The sequence below is a fragment of the Adiantum capillus-veneris genome, chromosome 8 (genome assembly GCF_014529385.1).
Source record: "Adiantum capillus-veneris isolate H3 chromosome 8, ASM1452938v2, whole genome shotgun sequence".
Lineage (NCBI taxonomy): Eukaryota > Viridiplantae > Streptophyta > Polypodiopsida > Polypodiales > Pteridaceae > Adiantum > Adiantum capillus-veneris.
The window spans coordinates 91,475,703-91,490,814 of NC_140938.1; positions in this window are offsets into that span (position 1 = coordinate 91,475,703).

Here is a 15,112-nt window from a genome sequence, read left to right on the forward strand (position 1 = left end):
CGGGGTTCTCACTACATCTCTATAACTATGATCTTTGACACCGATTTTTATAGTAATTTCCTTGTGTCTTAAGTAGATATAGTCATAGCCCTAGTCTTGTACCATTTTGAGCTGACACATGAATGGTCTGCCCAATATGCTATCTAAGTTGTTGCTCTTGTCAAAATCCATTATGGCAAAGGTATGCTCATACTCAATGCCACACGAGGATACAATGATTTGTTCTAATATTCTAATCGGTTTCTCCGTGTATCCATCCACTAATTGCAGTTTCATTCGAGTTTTCCTAAGAGCAGGCTTTCCCCATTTTTTCCATACCTCTTTGGTTGCAATGGCAATTCCTGCCCCACTATCTAATATAACAACCGTCTTTACTCCTTTGTACTCAAGTGGTAAGGTGGTGTTTCCTTCGTCTCCTTCACAGTAGTCACCCACCTTATTTACCAGTATTGGCTTTGTTTGTGGATTCTTAGACATGGTGTCATCCCTGTTTTTGTATGCAAGTTGTTCATGTGAAGGGATTTTCAGCCCCATGTTTTCCAGGTGTTTGCCCATTTGGCCCCATAGATGCGGTCTAATTTTTAGTAGCCCCGAGAGATAAAGTGTGCATTGTATAGGAGAAGACATCAATTCATGCAAGCTCTTGGTATCCATCATTTTTGGTGTGTCTTGCCACTAAGAAGGTACCATTTTAACCTCCGATTTTGTCTCATGTTCTCCTATGAAAGATGGCAGAGTATTTAGAGAGCGTGGTTTACTCTCTTTAGATGCGACAAACCCAACATCCCCATATAGAGATCTTATATCCCCCGGGAAAAATTCCCGATCCATGTTTATCTCAAGGATAGGTGCTGGCTGTAAAGTAACACTACCATCTTTTTGGTTTCTGATTGATTCCCACAAGGATTGTGGCCACGGTTCTTCTACCTACGGAATAGGCATCACTGCTTGTGAACCCACCCATCTGTGGTATTGGCTACTTCCCTTGTATCTAAAGGTGCCTCAACTCTCGACCCTCCTTGGTCTTTGTTTACAATACCCTGGCTCTTCAATTCCTGGAGTTTATCGCAGATTAACACCTCCATTTTTGGAGCATCTGGAACATGTGGTTCCATAAGAGCTTGGGCCTTCTGGATGAGCTCCTTGCACATTTGCAACCTCTTTTTTTCATACCCTGGATGAGGATATGTCAGCCATCTATCCTTTTGGGTTTGGTTGGGTTTTAGCCTAGCTTCATAAGCTTTCAAGATCACATCCAAAGGTTCAAACACTTTGTCGACCAAGACTGAACCTTCCGAGTTAGTCTTTGACTCTTTAGGTCCCTTTGTGTTTTTGTTCCTTTCTTGCTCTTGTCTAAGCTGTTCTCTTGTTTGATTCAATTCAGTTTCCAAAGCCGCTTTCTCCTTCAGCCTCTTCAATTTCATTTTGTCTCATCTACCTTTCCATGATCTTCTTCCGAAGGTTCTCACCGATTTGTTCTCAAATTCTGTTTGAACAGGCAATGTGGTTTTTTCAGCTGGTTTGTTTTTGGCAGCTTCTTGAGCTTGAGCTCGAGTCATCACATTTAAAGGAATGGCGGGTTCTACCTCGGATCCGCTTGAAGAAGGCATCACAACTACAACATTCATTGTTGCTTTCCCTTTGTAGTCTGGATTTTTAGCACAGTGTTGGCGTAGATGGTCTATCCCACAACGTTCACAAAATACAAATAATTTGATCTGTGGACCCTTGTTTGAACAACTTTGTGCCCAATGATCTCCTCCACACTCATAGCATGGACCTTCTTGTTTCATAGCTGGTGATCCAGCTAATGGTTGTTCTTGCCTTGTGAGGATGTTCTTTGAACCATACTCCTCATGATTGGCTATGAACATGAGCATATTCATATCCATGGAGTACAGGTTTCTCATGGGTTGTGGCACATATGCTGGTTGAGTGTAGTTGACTATCACTCTCCCATTGTTCAGAAGATGCGGTTATTGCAGTAGCACTTGTTGCGGTTTCGGTTGAGTGCTACACCATGGAGTGGGATGATCCCCTCCACAAGTACTACATCTCCTCAATTGAGATTGTTGTACAATTAGATTTTGTTTGCAGCCTTAGTTTATTCTTTTAATCACCCCCTCGACTACTTGATTAATGATTGGTTCCCAAGGATTTTGAACATCTCTCTTTGTTGTTGATTCGCTCTTCGGAGATGAGGCACTACTAGGCACATTGTCTATATCTTCAGTCACCTCTCCGTAGGCCTTACTACTATCAACTAGATAAAGAGATTCTCTAGTGACTTGGTCAAACGTCGTGCATCCTTTTAAATGCAGGTCCTTTTTGAGAGTTTCATTCCTCAATCCCTCAAGAACTGATAACGTGTCATCTCGTGGTAGCCCTCTCATAGGACATCTATCTATGTATTGTTTGAAGCGAAGCAAAGCTTCCTTCACTCTTTCAGCCGCTTTTTGTTTGAAAGCGTAGATTTGGGACACTGTGTTGTGTTTGACCCCCTTTTTGAGAACTCCTCTACAAATTCGTCTAAGAGTTGTGCTATGTTGGAAAAATCATCTCTATTTAATGGTTGGAACCAACTCAAGGCTGTCCCTTCTAATGTCAACCCAAATCCATCATACTGAGTATGAAAATCTGTAATCTGTTCAGCTCTCAAAACTTGTTTGAAGAGTGAGACATGAGCATATGGGTCCCCTGTCCCATCGTACTTTGTTTTGACACATTGAGCCACTTGATATGGTCTTAATCATTGGGGTTCGGTCACCAATCTAACCAATTCGTGGTCTCTTGGAAAAACGTCTCTTGCTCTCTCCTCTCGTCTTGGAGAGAATCCTGGTGGAATCCTCTCTGATGTGTACTCTGGCATGGTTTTTGGCTGAAAGTAAGTAGGGATCGGAGTACCCTTGTACGTGTATTGTTCTAAGTCAATTGGATCTAAAAGTTTGTACTTTCTTCCATACTTATATACCATCAAAACTTGCACTCCGTTGGCATCTGTATACGTGAACGCATAGAGATTCTTATGGGTGGTCAACTCTCTATCATAGGGCTCTTCACACTTGTAGAAGATATATGGATCCCCGTTTGTGAATCTATACAAGCCCTCATGAGTGTAATCTATAAGCACTCTCATGGATTCATTGGCTTTGATGAATCTCACATTTGGTTTGTTGATCAGAGGATGCCTCTCCTCTAGGTATTCTCCCAATCCCCCTGTTGAAGGCATTGCAGCGTTTTTCATGTCTTTGAGTGGACTAGAAAACCCTGGTGGTGAATGATTTATCATGATTAAGGATCACTCAAATCTCTCAAGATAGTCCTTGACAAGCTCACTTTGGCTTAGTGCAACTTATCTTTTTTTGCCCCTGATAAGGTCTCTCAAAAGTCAGGAATTTGTGACTTTTTGGTCTCTGGGAACTGGTTTTGGGTACCCTAAGAGTTTGGATATAGGAAACCTAGTAAAATTCAACTATTGCTCGCAATCTTTCTTCCTAGCTATACTTGACTCAATTTGGAGTTGTCTATCAAAAGTTAGAGCAATTTTGGTGAACTGCGCTTGAAACAACACTCAAAACAGTCTCAGGACCAAAAAACAGGAACTTTGGCTTGTATCTTGGTCTCCAGAAGGTATTTTTAGCTCAAACTTGAGATTTGGGATGTCCTCAAGTATGTCTACAAGATCATCAAGTTAGATACCCCCACTATGCTGAGAGGTACATGGATCGTGATCCATGTTCCCTATCAAATTTTTTTTCAAATTTTCCCAAATTTTGACTATGTGTAGACAAGGTCATATGCAAGCTATATACCAATTTTCAGCAAATTCTGAGGTTGAGGTACATGGATCGCGATCCACGTTCAACCACATCTAGACCTGATCTCTTGGCAGCTTGTTCCTGACTATGTCCACAAGCTAAATCTCAAATATTTTTGGATTTGGACTTGGTTTGGTAGGTCAAATGGCCAACACTAGGTCTGCACTGCAGTTTTCTATCTATCACCTATTTTTCTCCCTTTTGACCCAAATTTGCTCAATTTTTTTCAAAACTGGACTTGGGGATATGTTTTCTTGTGTAAACACTACTGATTTGGAAAGTTTCAGGTCAAGTTGTCACTATGGGTACATGGATTGCGATCCATGTTTGGAGCCCAAATTGACTTCTCTTGGTATCATCAGACTCACCATGCTTAGGAGACCCTATGGTGTCAAAATTTTGAAAAATTGACCTCTGAATTGAAAGTTAGGTCAATTCTGGCACTTTGTCAGAATCTTGAGAGTTCACGGCTTTTGGTTTGGTTTTTGGTATCCAAATTCACTTTTGATAAGACCACTAGATCCTTGTGATGTCCTCTAGCTATGGTGCAAGTTTGGTATCAATTTGTGACAAAGGAACATGGATCACGATCCATGTACCTATGTGTCAAAAATTGCACAGAAACTTGGCACACAACTTCCCCTTGGTCTCCTAATCCCTGCTATGTGGTTTTTGTGTGATTTTGACTTGTTTAGGCTAGGCAAAAGTCAATTCACAGGTCTGTTTTAGGGTTTTCACCTTGAAGTGTTTTTGACACTTTTAACCCAATTTTTGAACTTTTTTGGCAAAATTTCTTTGGGGACTTTTGTTCACAATGGTCTCTGCTACAAAAGTTTCTCTCTAGGGGTACATGGATCGCGATCCATGTTCCATTACTTTTGGATCTGAATTTTTGGTGTGATGATAGCTTATGATGTTTGTAGCTTGTTCCACAATTTTTTTTGGATTTGGATCAGTTTTGCCCAACCAAAACTGACTTCTACAGTCTATTGTGGCAGTTTTGACAATGCTTTGTTTTTGGCTCTTTTGACCACTTTTTACAACTTTTTTGCATTTGGTTCTTTTGGGAAAATTGTTTGTCTATGTGTCAGCTATCCATTGCTCAAATCTCAGTCAAAAAAAATTTCAAATTTTTTTCATGAGGTACATGGATCGCGATCCATGTTTGACCACATTTTGACATGAAACTTGGTCAGCTTGTAGTCCATGTTATTGTGACACTATTCCCAAAATCTTTTTGAATTTGGCCAACTTTTTTTTAATCAAAAGTGAGTTTTTATGTCTTCCTTGTAGTACTCATCACATTAACAAGTCTTACTAGATATCTAACAATTTTTTGTCATTGAAATTTTTCTCAATATCACGTGCTCAAAATGGTCTAATAAATGGATTTGATCTACAGACTTTGTAGCAATACATAATTGGGAAAACATACACCAATGTCAGTCTCAAAGACTCATATTCTCCACATGTGGAGTATGTCTCATTATATGGATACCAATAAATGTGACATCCATCAAGTACGAGAATTACCTGTGTGTGGAGATAATTGTAAACACTTGGCAAAAAGAGTTAGTGGGACCCTCATAAACCTTGCTCCACACTGGCTAAACTAAACTCCATGAGCTCTTAGACCATGTCGTACACCTTGTGATTGACAACATGTGCCAAAAAACAATTGCCACCTTGTAGGCCTTTGACCATCTTAAGAGTGGTAACCACAAAAGTCCCTATCAGTAACCACTCTCCTTCCACAGTTTGGCTCTATCCTTGGCATTACAAGGGCCATAAATGTTTACTATGGTGATAGGATGATCTGCCCAAATGATTCTCACTCCTCAGACTCCCAAAGTTTTGAAAAAAAAAGAGAGGTAACCACAAAAAGATTATAGAATCCCTAGAGCGGATGTGTTATTTCATCATTGGAAAATTAATAGAGATAAGGAAAACTTAGTAGAGGAGAAACTCGGTACATCAACCTCTAATCCTTCTCGTAATGGCTACCATGTAGCTATACATGACCATGCACCAAGGGTTATTGGACAAAAGAATACCAAGGGTTTTTCCAGGTTGCACAAGAATGTTGCCAAATTGTTTAGATGCACGTGGTGTTGCCTTAGATATCTAAACCCCTTGGTGAGATTCTGAAAAATGTGCTTCTATAGACACACCCGGTGCTATAGACAAAGCAAGAGATCCTCTCAAATTGGAATAATATTCAAAGTTGGATCTTTGAAACAATCATATCTCCACATTGAAAGAAGATAAAGATTTGCAACACCCAAAGAAAGTAATCATACTAGATATTCTTTGGTTTTGTTGAAGATTTGCCTTGCATAGTGTAATCTAAACAAGAAATTGCCTGCCTTGAGGCTCTCGTAGAAAAGTCATGTAGCACATGAACTAGTTCCTTGATAGGGAGGCCATGCTTGTCTCCTATAAAAGAAAATTAGCACTTGCAGTGGATGCACCTTGTACGTATTGAGTAGAAGGTTGTTAGCGGGTCGCCGCGATGGACGTCTGTAGCATAGCTATCTAGCACTAACATAATTTCAATACTTAGGGAAGTGACTCGGATGGGGTGTTAGATTTAGACCAGTCTATTGATTCACAGGTCTAGGTCATACATGTATGGCTAGTGTGCCTCCAAACTGGCCATCCTTTGCATATGCATTTAGACTACATTGTCCAGTCGCCCACTTTTGGTCCGGCCGCCCACCTTGTCCGGGCGCCCTCATATTTCATTTATTTCTTGTTGGCTCATGGGGGATTTTTCCAGGCTTTATCCTACACCAAGTAAGTTTATTTCCTTTTACATTTACATATTTCTAATATTCCTAATTGTTATGAACTTCTTATTATGATGAATGCATCGTTGGTCTATCCACCTTAGGCATTACAAAAAAGACATGCAAGCTTGGGTGATGGAGAAGGTGCTCACTAAGTAGTAGCATGGTAGTGTGTGATGAATGGCCCATTTACATTAAACTCAAGATTATACAGTCTATTTTTCTTCCATACTTGATATAGTTCATGGGTTTGTATGACTGGACACAAAAGAATTCATCTAGTTTCATATCTACTTCTTCTTTTGAAGGGTTTGACCTCTCATATTGCATTTAAGTTGTAAGATTTTCACTTAGAATTCTTGTTAATTCATTACTTATTTCCTCCCTCATACAAAGGAGGGACTTGGAAATGGAATATGCATAAGATGTGGAAGACTTGAAACAGTGACATTTATTTTGGTCATGTAACTTGTGTTTGAATGATGGACATCGTGTAAGCTTTGGTGGGAAGATGCTTTGGGTGTAAAAATGAAAGTATAATATCACTTTTGCAACTTTCAAAGTGTATGATGAAGCTTTGATTTTCTTAGATGTTGGTATTTGTTGCTTATCTTGTGAATGAGGAATGATGCCTTATATGAAGAAAAATCATATTTTAGAACCACTATACCTACACATATATTTGGAGACAAGATAAGGGAGGATGTACTCACTTTGCATGAATTGTCCTCATGTTTGAGGCACTCTTTATTTCGAGAAATTATGCATTGTATGAAGGAAAATCATATTTTTGAACCACTATACCTACATAGATACTTAGAGACTAGATGAGGGAGGATGTAATCACTCTGCATGACATTTCCCTCATGTCCAAGGCATTCTTTATTCTCAATATATGTAAATACCACACTTTTAATATAAAGAGACATTTACCCGAGAGAGAGGGGGGGTTGGCTGGAGGAGCCCTTTTCATCTCATTCTCAATGAAGGATCACCACCACGCTATAACAACCTCATAGGTGTGGAAAGAGCAAGAACGGCTAGATTTGACCTTTGATTGTGAGGTTATTCCAACCAAGGAGATAGAGAAAGAAGTCAACATTGCTTTCCAAAAAATGTGCATGTCTATGTCTCCAAGAGCCACATATTTTGGGCTAAGGGGTAGGGTTTTCTTAGCCCAAATTTTTCCTCACACTCTAAACTAGGTTGCTTCTATGTTATGGAACATATTGTCTATGAGAATGCACAATTGCACTATTGAGTATCATCAAGAAAACATAAGTGTATACATAGTATGCGTCTACTATGGTATGACTGTTTAGTTTTGAGTCCATGTTCATATGGTAGATCCCTTACTTCCAAACAATAGATTACTTCTTGTACATGGAGTTTGTAGAACTTTATCTCGTAAAAGTAACCTCTAGAGCTACATAGCACCACTGATTAGTTTCTCCTTTTGAGTGAAAAGGAAAATCTCATCAAAGCAGTGAGTCCTAGCCTATTGAAGTTTCTCTTTGCTAGCATTTGGTGTTTTGTTTAGCGTCATGAGATGTAAAGTGGCTAAAAGTGTGTGCAATGAGGCCATGGGTTGCAACTGGTGGATCATAAGAAAAAGAGCATGAACCTAGCTCATGAAGCTCTACTACCTTTGGAGCTCTACTTGGCCAATGCTTAAATAGGGGAGCATCTATCAACAGTTTTCTTGAGATAATGCCTACATACTATAAAAATGAACTTTGCATCATGGCTTTTTTTGAGCAAGGATTTGATTACCAAGTAAATACAATTAAAGATTTTACACTTTTCATGGATCATGTGCCTCTTCTTGGGTCTCTATTTGTGAGCATAGCACATTCAATCTCACTTGGGAGTCTTTGACTTTAGAGGTTTTAATCAAATAGAACACATCAAATTGATGCTTATTCCACATTCAATAATACATGAGGACATGCACACACCATCAGCTTTCTCATCAAGATGACGTACTACAAGATAAAATTTTACTTTGGTCCCTCTCTTTTAATGTCTATGTCTTTTTCTATAAGTCTTATCTAGCACATTTTTCTCATATTGAAATCTCAATTTTCAATTGGATCAATTTTTATGTTAAGGAAAACATTTCCCTAACATTGGTGCTGAGGTACATGCGGCGTGCCTCTTACCCTGGTCGGACTCGCAAGCAGAGACGTTCGATCGCCCGTTACTTGTACACACCTTATTTTTTACTAGTTAGAAGAATAAGGGGCTCTCTCATACACATCGTGTCAAGCTACTCCACCCACATACAGTGTTCTCTCTCACTCTCCACACACGCACCGCATTCGCGCACTCACAATTGGTATCAGAGTGCATGGTGATCACGGAGAGCATGGTAGTGTTGAGAGCTTTGAGGCAGTAGCTTGCTCGTTCTCGGTGGTAGAGAGATCAAGAAAGCTTGGAAGCTTTGTGAGAATGCAATGGGAACTTGTGAGCTCAGTTGAGAGTGATGTATGCTCTTGTGGAAGCTTAGATTGGAGTAGAAAGATAGTGCACAAGTGAAGGTGCTGTCCTAAAATTGTGTGCGTAGCAGTACTGTTTTCAGGTTTTTTTTTCTCCCTATTAAATGCAGATCTAAATATTCTTCCCACCATGCCCCTCCGTTTCGACATGGTCTACAATTTTGCAAAAGAAAATTTTTGCAAATTCCTCACCGTTCTGCTGATATCTAGCTTAGACTGACTATATACATAAATTTTAGGTTTTTTGTTTTCGCATAGTGTGTGAGTTTGATGCACTTTTGGAAGCACGAAAGGTGCTTGAAGTTGGGTGCATAAATTATGAGCTGAAGATGTAATTGCAGCTTGTGCAAAGCTTGTGGTTTGAGGATTCATCAAAGCGGTCTCTTGAGAGACGCGGTTTTTTGAGCACACAGATGGAGCTTCTTTCATAGGTTTTTATAGGACACTTTTGTGCTTTGGTTTATGATTTTTGTGAATGGATTTGCATATGGTTATGGTGCATGGTTGATGCCCATTATACATGCATTTTGGCAAGCACTTTTGAGTGCCGGTGAGCTCTCTTGAGAGCAATGTTTTTGCATGGATCAGATTTCCAGGTTGCAACTCTTTTGATGCTTGTTTACGCGCGGTCACTCCGTGGATCTACGTTGATCGCGGATTGTCATTTATATATGAAATTGTGGAGCCATTTTAACAATTCTACTCATTGGCATTGAGTAGTGTTATGGTTCATGGTCTAGAGTCCTCTTTCAAAGACTATAGTGGTCGAGGTTTACTCCCACTTTGCCATAACTTTTGCTAACAGATTTTGGTCAGTTTGTAGTGCTCAAGAGCTTCTCCCACTTTGGAATCTTGGATGTGGTTTTATGGTTGAGATTTTGATCCAATTACAAAGGAGACTCTGCCGGTTTTTTGCCAAGTTTTATGCGCTTTTTGACAAGTGCTAGAGAGCTATTTTAGCCAAATTTTAGCTTGTGTCTATGTAGATGGTCATTTTGCTTGCGCTCTCATTGCGTATGGTTACTATATGTGCATGATTAGTTCTTGGTTATAATGAGGGTTATGCGCTTTATGTGCGATGTTCGCCATAGTTTGATGGCAGGTGTTTGATCAGCTAGTTTTCTTTTGCATTGTGTTGAGCGGTTTTGCTCTTGTGAACAATGTATTTACACTTTGTGTGGGCTGATCTATAGACTCATTTTGTGCTCAATTATGGCATTTTGCAGTGACAGACCCTCATTGGATACATAGGTTAGTGTATCAGGCAGATCTCAAAGGCATATACATATGGTTTGCTGGCATTGTGGCAGACTAGGATACATGAGGAGGCGTTTCAAGCGTTGGAGATAGCGAAAAATTCCATTGGAAATTTTTGAGAGTACAAGTGTGGTAGACACTCCTACTTCTACATATTCACCTATACATGCGTGGACTTTGTCTCATGATTGGCAGCTAGACAATAGTGCTTTACACCATGTTACTCCTCGCAGGGAGTGGTTTAGCATGTTTTCTGCTCTAAGTTAGGATGGTGTTCATGGTGTGGGTAACATTCATTTGTGTTTTGCTAGTGGGAGGATGCTTGTGCTCCATGATGTTCAGTATGTGCATGATGCTTGTAGGAGTTTGATCTCCATCTCACAGCTCAGAGATCATGGGTGTCATGTTCAATTGACTGATGAGTCTTACTTGATGAGGAGAGGTTCACTTGTGAGGGCACGAGGCCATCGTGATGCTCGTTCGACTCTTCTCTATGTTCTTAGTGTCAGAGACGCCATAGTCTTTGTGAGTCTGTTGCTATGCAGAAGTTTGTAGTCTAGGCACGAGTACACTTTGCTAATGAATAGTATGACACTTTGCTAATGAGCAGTATGACACTTTGCTCGTTGTGCATGCAGGGTATGAGGACAGACATGTAGAGTAGGACAACTCTTTGAGTGCACAACTAGAGCAGTCACTGATGGTGGTGATATATTTTGATGCTTTGCCAGTTAGAGAGTAGAGCAGTGAGTCACATGTGCGAGACAATGTAGTTCTAGTGTCTGAGGCTAGACATGTAGAGTAGGACAACTCTTTGAGTGCACAGCTAGAGCAGTCACCAATGGTGGTGATATATTTTTATGCTTTGCCAGTTATAGAGAGCAGAGAAGTGAGTCACATGTGCGAGACAATGTAGTTTCATTGACTTTGTAGACATGTACTTTTGCGGATGAGCTCCGTAGTGTTGTGCACGACATGTCTACAGATGCAGAGTTAGAGCAACCACGCTTTAGCAAAACACAACGGATTGATCCTCTTAGGACAGAGATACCTCCTACCATTGAGATGAGCGATGTGGATTTCTTTGACATGCTCATGCTAGAGGCTAATATAGTGATACTAGGACAGGTAGAGCATGGTACGATGGATGTAGAGATGGTCGCACTGTTGAGCGCCCCTGATTTGTCACATCCATTTGTTTCTAGTCCTGATGGTATAGGGATTTGCACGTAGTGCAGAGGCGATTGACAGGGACAGGGTAGCCAAGGTTGCACGGATTTCATTAGCTTTCGAGACTCTCATGTATGACCTCTTAGTGTCAAGACTTGACATACCAGCTGCAGTGGGAGTGTTTGCAATTGGCGTTGTCAGGCATGCGATCATTGACACTAGCATGATGCATCATGGAGCGGTGCAACAAGTCATTATAGGATACTTGCAGGGTATGCATGCTGATTCTAGCAGGGATATACACTTCCGCACACATTGCTAGAGCCTACACGGCGGCATGCATTGGCTTCAAGAGAGCCAGTGGCATAGGTTGAGATGAGTTCCCCCCTTACCTACTGTACATACTACTAGGTCCTTTAGTGATACCACTTGTCGGCACATTCGCCTTTAAGTGGGAGATTGTTGGGGTAAAGACGGTGTGCCTCTTACCCCAATTGGACACGCCAAAGACGCCTGACCGCCCATTACTTGTACACACCTTATTCTTTACTAGTTAGAAGAATAAGGGGCTCTCTCACACACATAGTATTGAGCTCCTCCATCCACATTCTGTGTTCTCTCTCTCTCTCTCTCTCTCTCTCTCTCTCTCTCTCTCTCTCTCTCTCTCTCTCTCTCTCTCCCCCCCCCCCTTGTCATTCTCCACACATGCACCACATTCGCGCACTCATAACTGGCACTAGATATAAAAAATCTGGTCTTAATTGACCTCTAGAGGATACCATAGATCACATAAGCTTTAGGTTCCAAACAATTTGAATTTGTTGTTTCAAGGGCCACTTTATTCTTAAGAATTATAAATTTAATGCCGACGCTCAGGGTTTTCTGCAGATCAATGCTTTTTCTTTCAGTGTAGTCACTAGCACACTAGTACATGCATGCAAAATCAATTTTCTCATCTGGTTGACATACTACAAGTTAAGAATCCCTTTGGTCTCTCTCTTACAATATGTCTATCTTTCTCTATAAATCTAGCACATTTTTGGGTTCTTAGCTCTTCTCCTTCTCTCACAATCCTTTCAACACTACATCTTTATCATGTTTTGAAACCATCTAATCTCAATTTTCAACTCACTAAGTGTTAAGCCGAGGAAATCCTTTCTACAACATTGGCACTATGTATCCTCAATAGGGTCTTAATTGACTCTTTATAAATACTATGAATGAAACGACCTTTATGTTTCAAATGATGTGAATAAGGTCCAGATTCTCTATAAAGATTTAAATTTGTAAATCTTTGCGTCGTCTGCTCACGAAAGCATGAGAAATTCTTGATTGGCTTCATGTCCGAACTATCATCACTATTACAGATAAGGCCAACATGGGTATTAAGACACTATGTTGTTCTCAGCAGATGAGAAGTGAAGGCCTCTTTATAATTGTTCAAATGTAATCACGTATGCTTGCACCTTGAAGGTGTGGTCTTATGCAAGACATTGACATGGGTGAGAGAATTCACGATGAGAGTACTAGTCAAGGGCTGTTGGGAAAAGGTATCATGCTTGGTAGTGCTTTGCTTGATGTCCTCATGAAAGCATGAAAAGCTCTCTGTCCAAAATGTTGGAGCGCGTTGATTGTAGGATATACCCATCAAGCACCTGCTGTAACATACCAAAGCTCCCTTGCCACAATGCCGTGCATCTTGAAGGCATGTGGCTCTATGCAAGATGTTGATATGGGCATACCCTGAAAAATGTGCCAGATACTTATAGAGAAAGACAGGCACAACAAAAGAGAGGGACCAAATTGATTCTTAAGTTGTAGTATGTCGACATGATGAGGAAACTGATGCTATGTATGTGTCCTCATCTTATGCTAACTATAGCGTAAGAAAAAGCATCAATGTGTGGGCAAGCATGAGTGTCGCCATTAAATTCACAAGTCTCAATTAGGTCTCCCCAATCTCTGAAAATAAAAAACCTTTCAAAACATCTTGAGTGCATAAGTGAAGGGCGAGTTTAGGAAATGAAAAGACCATGAAAGTGGGAAGTCAAAAGACTTTTTGTGTCTATATAAAGAGGAGATGGTCGAATGCACATTTATACATTTATGTTTTTCTTTTGCTTTTTTCCCTTGACAGTTTTCCTCTCTTTTAGAGTGCCCTTGTGCTATATAGGGGTGAATATATATATTTTTGAAGCCATTAGGTATACCTTTTAATTTTTAATTATAAAGTGGGCCTCAAAACATCAAATCTAAATTGTTTGGAACAAAGTGGTCCTATCATGTAAGTTATTTTGTAAGAGTCAATTAAGACCCTGTTGTGGATACCTAGTGCTAGTGTTTGAGAAAGGTTTGCCTCAGCTTAGCCTTGAGCCAACTAAAAAATGTGAATAGATGGTTGCAAACCATGTAAAGGTGTAGTTTTGAATGGGCTGTTAGAAAAGGTGAGGAGCTAAGACCTTAAAAATGTGCCAGAGAAGACTTATAAAGAAAGATAGAGACATAGAAAGAGAGGGATCACAGTGATTGTTAACTTGTAGTATGTCAACTTGATGAGGAAGTTAATGCTCCATGCATGTCCTTGTGTGATATTGAGTGTGGTGTAAGAAAAAGAATTAATGTGTGAAAACCCTAAGTGTCATCGTTAAATTTAAAAGTCTCAAGTATAAATTGGGCCTCAAATCATCATATCCAAATTATTTGGAACATAAATTTCATGTCATTTATGGAATTTGGTAAGAGCCAATTAAGGCCCTATTGTGGATACCTAGTGCTAGTGTCTAGAAAAGCTTTTCCGCAGTGAGAGCTAAGAGAGAACATGTATAGAGAAAGATAGAGACATAAAAAGAGAGGGACCAAAGTGATTCTTACCTTGTAGCACGCCAACTTGATGAGCAAGCTAATGCTATATGTGTGTCCTCATGTGCTCTAACTACGACATAAAAATAATAATCAATTTGTGCAAAAGCCCGAGTGTCAGCATCAATTAAAAGTCTCAAGAATAAAGTAAACATCAACTTCAAATTTTTTGGAACATTGAGGTCGTGTGATTTATAGCAATTTCTAAGAGTCAACTAAGATCCTCTTATGTAGACCTAGTGCCAGTGTTCAAGAAAGGTTTGCCTCAATGTAGCCTTGAGGCAGTTAAAAATTGAGACTAAATGGATGTAAGCCATGGTAAAGGCATAGTGTTGAAACGGCCATGAGAGACGGGATCTTGCCATGCTCGTGCTGAGCCATGCCATCATCGCGAGACCGTAATCACATGGGCTCAATCTTAGTTGGGAATTGGGATAACGGTTATTACACACGGGTGACACAGAACGTCGTAGGAACGAGCCATTCGACAAGCAATACTTTTAAGGGAAAATTACCAAAATACCCCTCTAATTTGTGGAAATTCCCAAAATACCCTTGTATCTATTTTGGTTTTAATCTTTACTCCTTTTTGACAATTGAGATCCGCTTTGCATTCTTAGAATGTAATTTGTCACAAATTACCTTGCAAAAAAAGGCAATTATGTCTAAAGATAATGAAGCAATTCATCTCTAAAGCCTACATAATCAACTCAAATTTTGG